The sequence below is a fragment of the Saimiri boliviensis genome, chromosome 11 (genome assembly GCF_048565385.1).
Source record: "Saimiri boliviensis isolate mSaiBol1 chromosome 11, mSaiBol1.pri, whole genome shotgun sequence".
NCBI lineage: Eukaryota > Metazoa > Chordata > Mammalia > Primates > Cebidae > Saimiri > Saimiri boliviensis.
Genome location: NC_133459.1, coordinates 10,735,587 through 10,748,636, shown reverse-complemented (window position 1 = coordinate 10,748,636; position 13,050 = coordinate 10,735,587). Strand labels below are relative to the sequence as shown.

Below are 13,050 nucleotides of genomic sequence, written 5' to 3'. Positions count from 1 at the left end.
CACTACCATGCCCAGCTAATTTTTTGTATTTTTAGTAGAGACGGGGTTTCACCATGTTGACCAGCATGGTCTCGATCTCTTGACCTCGTGATCCACCCGCCTCGGCCACCCAAAGTGCTGGGATTACAGGCTTGAGCCACCGCGCCCAGCTTTTTTTTTTTTTCTTTTTTGAGACAGGGTCTTAGGCTGCAAAAACTTTTTTTTTTTTTTTTTTTTGAGATGGAGTCTCGTTCTGTCACCCAGGCTGGAGTGCAGTGGCACAATCTCAGCTTACTGCAACCTCTGCCTTTCGGGTTCAAGTGATTCTCCTGCCTCAGCCTCCTGAGTAGCTGGGATTACAGGTGCATACCACCACACCTGGATAATTTTTGTATTTTTAGTAAAGACAGTTTCACCACATTGATCAGGCTGCTCTTGAACTCTTTTTTTTTTTTTTTTTTTGAGATGGAGTTTCGCTCTTGTTACCCAGGCTGGAGTGCAATGGCGCGATCTCGGCTCACCGCAACCTCCACCTCCTGGGTTCAGGCAACTCTCCTGCCTCAGCCTCCTGAGTAGCTGGGATTACAGGCACGCGCCACCATGCCCAGCTAATTTTTTGTATTTTTAGTAGAGACGGGGTTTCACCATGTTGACCAGGATGGTCTCGATCTCTTGACCTCGTGATCCACCCGCCTCGGCCTCCCAAAGTGCTGGGATTACAGGCTTGAGCCACCGCGCCCGGCCTGCTCTTGAACTCTTGACCTCGTGATCTGCCCGCCTTGGCCTCCCAAGGTGCTGGGATTACAGGTGTGAGCCACCACGCCTGGCTAAAACCTTTTTTTTTTTCTTTTCTTTTGAGATGGAGTCTCACTTTGTCACCCAGGCTCGTACAGTGGTGTGATCCCGGCTCACTGCAACCCCCACCTGCCTCCCTGGGCTCAAGGGATCCTCCTGCCTCAGACTGTAAGAAACTGGGACCACAGGCGCATGCCACGACACCCGGCTAATTTTTGTATTTTTTGGTAGAGACAGCATTTTGCCATGATGGCCAGGCTGGTCTTGAACTCCTGACCTCAGCCTCTGAAAGTGCTGGGATTACAGGCGTAAGCCACCACACCTAACTCTGCAAAGTCTTTAAAATCCAGCTTCCAGTTACTTTACCGTCCTCCCCACTCCTCTTCCCCTTGCCCACTGTCCACACACACCAGCCCCCTGGCTGCTCCTACAAACGCCACGCACGCCCTCACCTGTCCTCACCAGGCATGCCGTCACCTGTGCTGCTGCCCCCTCTGCCTTCAAGTCCTGCCTCCCATATCACAGTGAGCCCTCCCTACCCACTCTCTCTCTAACTGCAGCACCCTGGCCTTTCCTCACTCTCTTGCCCTGCACTTGTGGCCACCTAACAGTGAAGAAATTGGTGTATTTCTCCCTCCAGTGGCCTAGGAGCCACACGAGGGCAGGCTGGTTTTGTTTCCGTTCCCCCCCCCCCCCCCCGCCGCTGGATTTGCAGTCCATAGAACAATGCCTGACCCCCAGCAGGGGCTTGGAAATGTGCACTGAATAAATGACAGCTAGGCACTGTGCAGCCTTCAGCAGGCGTCCTGACATTTAATCTGCACCGCAGCCCTAGGATTTAAGTTCCCTGTTTTAGAGATGAGGACATGAGATTAGAAGAGCTGCCTGCTCCCACCCCCAAGGCCTCAGGAGGGGCCACCCCCGGGCTGGCTCCACAGCGCAGGCTCGTAACCAAGACCACCACACCACCACCTCTTGCCCAAGTGAACTTGAGGCCGCTCAAGCCACAGGAGCCCATCCTACACCCCCGGCCCTCACGTCGGGTTTCTTCTGTCCATTTCTCTGCCCCCTGTCCCCATCCCTCCGACTTCCCCCTCCCACTCCACCCCCACCCCGTCCACTTAACGACGCTCACGGCCTCCCTCCTCTTCCCACCAAAAGAGCCTGAGGTCAGTTTCCTGCCCTCCTGGATCTGCCCTGAAGTGCGTGGGTCCTCCTCGGGTCCTTCTTCACCCAGTCGGATTTGAATCTAGAGGGGGCTCGGGGCTGGGACCGCTAACGACCCCTGCAGGTGGCTGGCCTGCAGGGGTCGTTAGGAGAGCAGAGCGTGCTGTCCCGCGCCTGGCCCCGCCCAGCCCTGAGCCATGGGCGTGGCCACAGACGTCCAGGCACAGCGTGGGGTCCTCGGCAGGCAAAGCACTTGGCCCCAGGGCAACTTTTGCACGTGCAAGACCGGCAACATTCTCCTGGCCTTCAGGTCCCTGGGAACCTCCTTCACCCTCTGCCCGAAATCCTGTGGGGTCTGGGCTTCCTTCACCAGGCGTGCCTCCTCCTGGCTCCTTCCCACACCTACAGCTGCCTCTCCGAGCCCTCCCCACCCGGGATACCCCAGCCGTGACCCCACCACCTATGCCTCCTGGAGCTGCAGGATATGCCCCCGGCCCTCATCAGCAGGAACCCTAGGGGCAGGACATCCAGATCATGAACACTCACATCCTCACCTGTTCCCGACAGGTGCGGCGCCCCATCTAGGAATGTCTCAGATGCAGCTGGCACACCATCGCCCTCATGGCTGAGGACACCCCCGTGCTGGGCCCCCAGGATCTGGGGGGCAGTCACCACCCTGACCACCACCTGAAGTGCCTCGTCCTGGACCTCCTCCAATGGGCATCCTCAGTCTGGATCTCCCATGGGTCACCAGGTCCTATGCCTCCATGGTATGCATAAGCCTCCTCCACTGATGCTGCCTCATGGATACACAGGCCCTCCACAACCCCCATCCTACGGCTGCCAGCGGGGGCCTCTCCCTCCACCCAGCCTACTCCCTGGCCGCCAGTTCCCCCTCACGGCCCACTTCGGGGCCCTCTCCCTCAGTAAATTCACATTCTCCTTCCTCCTGTTCTATCTTCCCAGTATCTTTTTGATACCCTGGACCAGAGATGTTGCAGCTCCTTGCAGCTAAAGCACTAATCCCTTTCAGCCTTCCCACCTCTCTTTTTAATGTCATTTTTCCCCCTACAGAAGGTATTTTTTTTTTCACGTTGGTCCTATTTTCCAAATGCAGAGAAAATAAAACTATAACAAATTCCTTGTTTAAAAAAAAAAAAAAAGAAAGAAAGAAAAGAAAAAAGAAAAGGGCAGACACAGCAGCTTACGCCTATAATCCCAACACTTTGGGAGGCTGAGGCAGCTGGATCACTTGAGGTCAGGAGTTTGAGACCAGCCTGGCCAACATGGCAAAACCCCATCTCTACTAAAAACACAAAAATTAGCTGGCGTGACGGTGTGTGCCTGTAACCCCAGCTATTCAGGAGGCTGTGGCAGGAGAATCACTTGGACCTGGGAGGCGGAGGTTGCAGTGAGCTGTGATCATGCCACTGCACTCCAGCCTGGGTGACAGAGTGAGACTCCTTCTCAAAAACAAACAAAACAAAACAAAAAAAAAACTCTTCCAGCCTTCAGGTACTTCAGAAACTGGCTGGACTCCACCCTATTATCCAGGCTTCGCCATGCCATCAGCCTAGCTTCCTCACACTTCTTTCAAGACTGCGAACGTCCTTCCATTTCCACCAGCCAAGCCTTTGCCCTCATGGTTCCCCACCGTGCTCAGCCATCCCTTTCCTTCCTCTCTCCAGATTGTATGTTTTATCCTTTGTAAGCTCCCGCTGGGAGAGGAAAGAGCGCTCAGTCAGCAGACCTGTGATGAACTCTTCCTGCCGATCAGGCGCAGTGGCTTACACTTGCAATCCCAGCACTTGGGCAGGCTGAGGCAGGAGGATCTCTGGGGCCCAGGAATTCAAGACCAGCCTGGACAGCACTGCAAGACCTCATCACTACGAAAAAAAAATACAACAATTAGCCAGGTGTGGTGATGCACGCCTGTGGTCCCACCTACTTGGGAGGCTGAGGCAGGAAATTACTTGAATCTAGGAGTTCAAGGCTTCAGTGAGCCACAATCATGGCACTGTACTCCAGCCTGGGCAATAGAGTGAGACTCTGTCTCAAAAAAAAAAAAAAAAGAACTTTCTGCTGCTGTGTGACCTTAGGCAAGTCCCTAACCTCTCTAAACCTAAGGCTCCTCATCTGTAAAAGGTGGGTGGTGGCTGACACCTACCTCCCCTACCGCTTTGGCTTGATGTGAGGGTCGAATATTTATCAAATAAATGCCAAAGAAGTTTTTAAACTCTAAAGCAATTCTTGAAGAAGGAGGGGGTGATGACGGCTCCCTTCATAGGTGTTCATGTCTAATGTCTCCTAAACCTGATGGATGGAAGCTTTTGTTCTTTAGGTTTATTTATTTATTTATTTATTTATTTATTTATTTATTTATTTATTTTTTGAGACAGAGTTTTGCTGTTGTTGCCCAGGCTGGAGTGCAATGGCACGCTCTTGACTCACTGAAACCTCTGCCCCCGGGTTCAAGCAATTTTCCTGCTTCAGGCTCCCAGGTAGCTGGGATTACAGGAGCCCGCCACCTTGCCCGGCCAATTTTTGCATTTTTAGTAGAGATGGGGTTTCACCATGTTGGCCAGGCTGGTCTTGAACTCCAGACCTCAGGTGATCCACCTGCCTCAGCCTCCCAAAGTGCTGGGATTACAGGCATGAGCCACTGTGCCCAGCCTGTTCTTTAGGTTTTGACTCTCTTTTATCTCTAGTAATACTCTTTGCCTTAAAGTCAAATTTGCAGGGTATTAATTTAGCGCCACAGCTCCGCTTTGGTCCTTACTTGCCTGGTATAACTTTTTCATCCTCTACCTTCAGTCTTCCCATGTCCACAAGTTTAGGTTTATCATTTGTAAATACAATATAGCTGGAATTTTAAAATGTATGATTTGGACATATTTATTTTAACCATCTTATTTTTGTGCTTGCTAACAGCCAAAGTTTTCATCTTTCTCTTTTCTTGCTTTCTTTTTTTTTCTTTTTCTTTTGAGATGGAGTTTTGCTCTTATTGTCCAGGCTGGACTGCAATGGCGCGATCTACACCCATTGCAACCTCCGCCTCTCAGTTTCAGGCGATTCTCCTGCCTCAGCCTCCCTAGGAGCTGGGGATTACAGGAATGTACCACCACACCCAGCTAATTTTGTATTTTTGGTAGAGATGGGGTTTCTCTACATTGGTCAGGCTGGTCTCGAACTCCCGACCTCAGGTGATCCACCTGTCTTGGCCTCCCAAAGTGCTGGGATTACAGGCGTGAGCCACCGCGCCCAGCCTGCATTTTTAAGGATTTATCAAGGTTTTCTTTTTCTCCCCTGCCCTGCCCCTCAATGACTTGGATACTGCACATTTCATATCTATTCTTTCTGTGGTTATCCTACACACACACACACACACACACACACACACACACACACACACATTTTTGAGACAAAGTCTTGCTCTATCCCCCAGACTGGAGTGTAGTGGTGTGATCTTGGCTCACCAAAACCTCCAGTTCCTAGGTTCAAGTGATTCTCAAGCCTCAGCCTCCCTAGTAGCTGGGATTACAGGTGCCCCATACCACACCCAGTTAATTTTTGTATTTTTAGTAGAGATGGGGCTTTGCCATGTTAGCCAGGCTGGTCTTGAACTCCTGACCTCAGGTGAGCTGCCCACCTTGGCCTCCCAAAGTGCCGGGATTACAGGGGTGAGCCACTGTGCCCAGTCCCAAGATATTTTAATATGTATATTTAACAAAATCTAAAGTTAATTGCCAGTATTTAATCTCCCCCAGGTTAAAAAAAAAAGCGTGGGGCCGGGGCGTGGGGGGGGGGCGGGGGTGGGCAGGGCTTCAGCACACGCTTTCTGTTCAGATTGTCCTGAATTACATTTTTTTTTTTGAGACAGAGTTTCGCTCTTGTTACCCAGGCTGGAGTGCAATGGCTCGATCTCGGCTCACCGCAACCTCCGCCTCCTGGGTTCAGGCAATTCTCCTGCCTCAGCCTCCCGAGTAGCTGGGATTACAAGCACGCGCCACCACGCCCAGCTAATTTTTTGTACTTTTAGTAGAGACGGGGTTTCACCATGTTGACCAGGATGGTCTCGATCTCTTGACCTCGTGATCCACCTGCCTCGGCCTCCCAAAGTGCTGGGATTACAGGCTTGAGCCACCGCACCCGGCCCCTGAATTACATATTATTGTCTTGGAGACTACACCATGTTTACTATTTCGTTTGTGCATCTCAAGTCTTCCTTCTGAAAAAAATTCCACGTGCCACTGTAGGAAGTAGAAAAGTTCCTCTTCAAAGTTTCCTTTCTTGTTAAAGAATAATAATAATAATAATAATAAATGTTAGAAATAAGAGTCTCTTTTAAAGACTTTCTTCAAAGCCTTCTTGCTAGTAACTGTTAAGCCCCATCCTATGTAGCTGCTCACAGGCACGTGGTACATTCTATGCCCTTGTACTTTAACCAAGATACCTGTGCTGGATGTGCTCACAGGCACGTTCCAGCTCGAAGCCTATGTCGCTTCCTTATTTGGACTTCCTTTTATTCTCCACTGCTTTTACCTGTTTAGAAAAGCTTTAAGTTGTTAACCAGTCTGGTTTTAGTTTAGATTGTGAGGTCTGGCTCCAACCAATGAAGATTAGATGCAGCAGTAAGGACGACCCCAAATGTGTAAGGGATAAATATGTCTGCTTTTCCTTTGTTTGTTGTATTCTCATGGCAAGATGGCTAATGAGAGCACCCTTTCTGCAGAAAGTAAAATTACCTTGCTGAGAGATCCTTTGTCTCAGTGTTGATTTTTCTTACTTTTTTTTTTTTTTAATTGAGATGGAGTCTCACTCTGTCTCCAGGCTGGTGTGAAATGGCGTGATCTTGGCTCACTGCAACCTCTGCCTCCTAGATTCAGGCGATTCTCCTGCCTCAGCCTCCAGAGTAGCTGGGACTACAGGCACATGCCACTGCATCTGGCTAATTTTTTGTATTTTTTTTTTTTTAAGTAGAGACAGGGTTTCACCATGTTAGCCAGGATGGTCTCGATCTCCTAATCTCATTATTCACCTGCCTCAGCCTCCCAAAGAGCTGGGATTACAGGTGCGAGCCACTGAACCTGGCTGCTGATTTTTCTTTGTGGCACTGAGCATCTGTTTCCAACAGCCATTAAAAGATTCTTCAGACAATTTTATATCAAAGATCTATGGGTGATAAACTGAACTGTAATTTTTCTCAGTATATTTTCCCTCATCCCTGAAAGATAACGGACTGGTGCATAATTTTAGGCTCACAGTTATTTTTTTTACCACTTGGAATATATCATTTCACTGCCTTCTGACTGCTATTGTTGCTGTTGAGACATTAGCCGCCAGCAACTGTCAATCTTTTTGAGACAGTATGTTTTCTATCTGGTTGCTTTTGGGAGATTAATTTTTGTCTTTGGTGTTCTACAGTATTCATTCATTCATTCATTCTACAACTTCTATAAAGCATTAACTGGGTGCCAGTACTGTTCTAGGTGCTGAAGATATAGAATTGAATGAACCATGTTCTGTTAGAATGACTCTCTGTCATCCAGGCTGGCTGGGGTGCAGTGGCACCATCATGGCTCACTGTAGCCTCGAACTCCCTGGGTGCAGGTGATCCCACCACCTCAGCCTCCTAAGTAGCTGGGACTACAGGCATGCACCACTACTCCGGGATAACTTTTGTATCTTTTGTAGAGATGGGGTTTCGCCATGTTGTCCAGGCTAGTCTCCCAACTCCTGGGTTCAAATGATACAGCCAACTTGGCCTCCCAAAGTGCTGGGATAACAGGTGTGAGCCGCTGCACCTGGCCTCTTTCAACTTACTCTGTTTTGGAATTGTTTGGCTTCTTCAATCTGAGCTTTGCTGTCTTTCCATTTTGGAAAATACTCTGACACTATCTCTTTGAATGTTGCTTCTCTCCCACCATCTCCTTCAGGAACTCTGACTATACATATATTGTTCCTTCTCACTCTATCCTTGTGTCTTAACTTTTTTTTTTTTTTTCCAAGATGGAATCTTGCTCTGTGACCCAGGCTGGAGTACCGTGGCACAATCTCGGCTCACGGCAACCTCCACCTCCAGGGTTCAAGCGATTCTCCTGCCTCAGCCTCCCGAGTAACTGGGATTACAGGTGCCTGCCACCACACCAGGCTAATTTTTATATTTTAAGTAGAGATGGGGTTTCACCATGTTGGACAGGCTGATCTTGAACTCCTGACCTTGTGATCCAACAGCCTCAGCCTCCCAAAGTGCTAGGATTACAGGTGTGAGCCACAGTGTTTGGCCTGTGTCTTAACTTCTTTTTTTGTATTTTCTATCTCTTTCTACTGCATTCTGAATGATTTCTTCAAATCTACCCTCCAGGCTACTAATTCTCTCTTCAGATGTATCTATTCTTTTTTTTTTTTTTTTTTTTTTTGAGAAGGAGTTTCACTCGTTACCCAGGCTGGAGTGCAATGGCGTGATCTTGGCTCACCACAACCTCCGTCTCCTGGGTTCAGGCAATTCTCCTGCCTCAGCCTCCTGAGTAGCTGGGATTACAGGCACGCGCCACCATGCCCAGCTAATTTTTTGTATTTTTAGTAGAGACGGGGTTTCATCATGTTGACCAGGATGGTCTCGATCTCTTGACCTCGTGATCCACCCACCTCGGCCTCCCAAAGTGCTGGGATTACAGACTTGAGCCACCGCGCCCGGCCCAGATGTATCTATTCTATGAATTAACCTAGCCATCGAGTTTCTGATTTTAATCACTGTATTTTTCACTTGTACTTCTCTTTCATTCTTTTAAAACTCTGCTGAGAATCCTAATTTCTGCATTGCCACATTTCAGCTCTGAAATCAAGTCTCCGTGTGCCCTTTTCCAAGGCTGTCCTTTCTGGGCCTGTGTCTAGGAGATTTAGGATCCAGGAGATCAGCTTTCCCATTATGCTCTGGGGATCCTGGGGTTCCCTGGTAGTGATGAAAGGATACTTGATCAGACCTGCTGCCTCTTATATACTGAATATTTCTTTTAAACAAAGGATTTGAAATCTTTTTTTTTTTTTTTTGAGACAGAGTCTCACTCTGTCACCCAGGCTGGAGTGCAGTGGTTCAATCTCAGCTCACTGCAATGTCTGCCTCCCAGGTTCAAGTGATTCTCCCACCTCAGCCTCCCAAGTAGCTGGGAACACAGGCACGAGCCACCACACCAGGCTTATCTTTGTAGTTTTAGCAAAGACATGGTTTTGCCATGTTGACCAGGCTGGTCTCAAACTCCTGACTCCAGTTGATCCTCCTGCCTTGGCCTCCCAAAGTGCCAGGATTACAGACGTGAGCCACTGTGCCTGGCCTTGAAATAAAATATTTTTAAAACCACTGGGCTAGGGGAAGTCTAAATTTCCCTCAAGTTCAAATCTGTGATACTGAATATTCATCTCAGATATGATAATTTTTTTTTTTTTTTTTTTTTTTGAGAAGGAGTCTCACTCTTGTCACCCAGGCTGGAGTGCACTGGCGCGATCTCTGCTCACTGCAGCCTCCGCCTCCCGGGTTCAAGCGATTCTCCTGCCTTAGCCTCCTGAGTAGCTGGGATTACAGGCAGGCATCACCACATCTGGCTAATTTTTGTATTTTTTATTAGAGACAGTGTTTCACCATGTTGGTCAGGCTGGTCTCTAACTCCTGACCTTGTGATCCACCTGCTTCCACCTCCCAAAGTGTTGGGATTACAGGCATGAGCCACTGTGCCTGGCCTCAGATATAACATTTTATGAGAACCTGTTGACTCTGCAGATAGACTGAGAGGTGTGCACAAAAGCGCCCAACCACCTGGAGAACTGGGTCCTGAGTTCTGTTGCTAGTGAGGAAAATCTGTTTTCTTTCCTGAACATTTTTCCAATCTTTTGAAAATTTGTAGAAAGCACTCAAGAAATGTTCACAGAATTGGGTCAAAGAAATGAACTGACTTGCCCGAGACCATGTAGCTCAAAGCTGACGATGCTGGGACCCACGCCCAGGCCGAGCCCAAAGCCAGGCTCCAGGCCACTGTGACGTGGGCTTCCCCATGGAACCTGAGCAGAGGGACACCAGCCTCGGGCCCACGCATGCCTCTCCAGCTGCCCTCCAAGCACGAAGACGCCACATCACTGTATTCAGACAGCTCCGGAGGCTGGGGCTGGGTCCAAGGCAGGGCCGTAGGGCCCCAAGTATGCCACACTCCTCACGCTCATCCCCTCCTCTGCATATTCATCCTGGGACCCTGAACAAGTCCCAAGGGCTGCGGGCCTCAGTTTCCTTGTCTGTCCAATGGGAGAAACGTTCTGGCACCCCTCACCCGGGGCAGGTCTGGACACAGCTTGAGGTCAGCCAGGGTGGGAGGCTCCAGGCCACTCTTGCCCTTGACCGGCTGGTACCAGTCACAGGCCACTTGGATGCCTTCCCTCTCTGAATGAATGAATGTACACAGTGGTACAGATCATGAGATCTAACATTTATTAAACACGTGTCGCACCATTTTCACTCCTAATACCTGAGTCAGGTACTATTATGGTCCCCATTTTCAGAGGCGGAAGCTGAGGCATAGTGAGGTTAAGAGCTAGTGTCTCTTACACGGCCAGTTACAGAGCACATGGAGGGCTTAAACCAAGGCTCACTGACTCCGGAGCCAGTTTAGAGACACAGTGTGAGAGCAGGAATTTCCAGGCCACTCTGCAGACTGAGAACAGGCCTGAGGTGAGAGGCCCTGTAGGTACTACAGCTTTTGTTTAGTTCTGGCCAACAGGAGAAGGCAGTGATATCCGAGGGGCAATTTCTCTGGCTTCCTCATCTGGAAGGCTCAGCTTTGTGAAAACAAGAAATAGATTTGCAAACTGGACAAGTGTGACTTCAGCCCTGATATGGTTTGTCCCCAGCCAAATCTCACCTTGAATTGTAATAATCCCCACATGTCAAGAGCCGGGCCAGGTGGAGATACTTGAATCATGGGGGTGGTTCCCCCTATTGTGCTGGTGATGTGAATAAGTCTCGAGATCTGATGGTTTTATAAATGGGAGTTCTCCAGCAAGGGCTCTATCTCTTGCCTGCCACCATGTAAGACGTTACTTTGCTCCTCATTTGCCTCTGCAGTGATGATGAAGCCTTCTCAGCCATGTGGCACTGTGAGTCCATTAAATCTCTCACCTGTATAAATTACCGAGTCTCTGACATGTCTTTATTAGCAGTATGAGAACAGACTAACACGAGCCCTCTCCAGCAGGAGACCAGAGGCAAGAGGAATTTGCTTCCTGTAATTGACAGTCTCTAGAATGTCAGACATTATATAAACCTGTGGGGTGTGCTACTTCCAAGTCCCTATAGACACAGGGCTTTTAAAAGTTACATGAGCCGGGCGCGGTGGCTCAAGCCTGTAATCCCAGCACTTTGGGAGGCCGAGGCGGGTGGATCACGAGGTCAAGAGATCGAGACCATCCTGGTCAACATGGTGAAACCCCGTCTCTACTAAAAATACAAAAAATTAGCTGGGCATGGTGGCACGTGCCTGTAATCCTAGCTACTCAGGAGACTGAGGCAGGAGAATTGCCTGAGCCCAGGAGGCGGAGGTTGTGGTGAGCCGAAATCGCGCCATTGCACTCCAGCCTGGGTAACAAGAGTGAAACTCCGTCTCAAAAAAACAAAACAAAACAAAACAAAACAAAACAAACAAACAAAAGTTACATGAGGCCGGGCGCAGTGGCTCAAGCCTGTAATCCCAGCACTTTGGGAGGCCGAGGTGGGCGGATCATGAGGTCAAGAGATCGAGACCATCCTGGTCAACATGGTGAAACCCTGTCTCTACTAAAAATACAAAAATTAGCTGGGCAGGGTGGCGCGTGCCTGTAATCCCTGCTATTTAGGAGGCTGAGGCAGAAGAATAGCTTGAACCCGGGAGGGGGAGGCTGCAGTGAGCTAAGATCACACCATTGTACTCCAGCCCACACAAGAGGGAAACTCTGTCTCAAAGCAAAACAAAACAAAAAGAATGTAAGGCAGACCTTGTCCCGCTCTGCCTAACACCCTCCGGGGCTCCCATCTCATCCAGCCAGACCTGGAGTCCTCAGAATGACCTGCTAAGCCTGCACATCTGGCCCTGGCCACCTTCTGACCTCCTCGTCTTCTTCCCTCCGGCTCCCACCCTCTGCTCAGCCACTCTTGCCTCGGGCCTTGTTAGCTGTCTTGCTGCCTAGAATGTCTCATGCTAAATGGAACGCCCCGGTGACTCTTCGCGAACCCTGGCATCCCCTGCCTCGGGAACACGGCCTCACTCACAGTGGGCTCTGCGGTGTTTGTTGTGTGTTAGAAGCTCTCCCTTCGGGGCCGCTGTGTGGAAGGGGCAGCCACATGGGTGCCTCCTTCACTATTTCTGTCTGCCTCTGACGGCTCTGCGGGTCCCAACTGTCTGCATGGTCAGGGGTCATGGTGCCTGCAAATCTAAGTTACCCTCTCTGGCGGCTCCTGGCCAATGACGGGAAAACCCAGCTCCCTCGCTTTCATCACAGGCTCTGCTTCTGGGGCACCCCCAAGACAGAAGCTTCCCTCTGTCCTCTCTGCCAAAGAGCCAGTTCAACCTGGGGATCTGGGATGATGAGGAACTGAGGTCTCTAGATACTCTCCCCTCTGGGTGGTCCAGGCTCCATCATCTGCTCCCCATTGCCTGGGCCAAGCCCCTGCCCTGGCTTCTCATTCCCTTCAGGAATCTGACCCGTTCCCAACGCTGGCACTCAGCAAGACTTCCCGGGGCCAGGAAGCCTCGTACACAACAGAAACGGCCTTGGGTCTTAGTCCCACTCCCTTCAGGCCACACCACCCCTCCACCCAGGATGGCTTGTCATTAACTTGACAGGTGCCCTTCTAGTCCCTGCTTTCTATTTTACTGCATATACACCCAGGAACAACACACACCCAAGCAGTGAGGTCTGAAAATTCATCCCAATGCCATTCTGTAATCTGCTTTGTTCACATTTGTGGGGACCATCGTTGGTAGAAATAGGTCTGGTTTGTCTGCTGCAACTGCTGCACCGGGTTCCATACAATGAACAGACCATGGCTTACTGGTCCATACTCGTTATAATGAATGGATGGTGGCTTACTGG

The 13,050-nt window shown here is 49.9% G+C and overlaps 1 pseudogene; it reads left to right on the top strand.

The window, feature by feature from the left end:
* The first annotated feature begins 2,138 nt into the window (after positions 1 to 2,138).
* On the top strand, positions 2,139 to 2,871 carry LOC120366095 (uncharacterized; annotated as a pseudogene).
* The last annotated feature ends 10,179 nt before the right edge of the window (positions 2,872 to 13,050 follow it).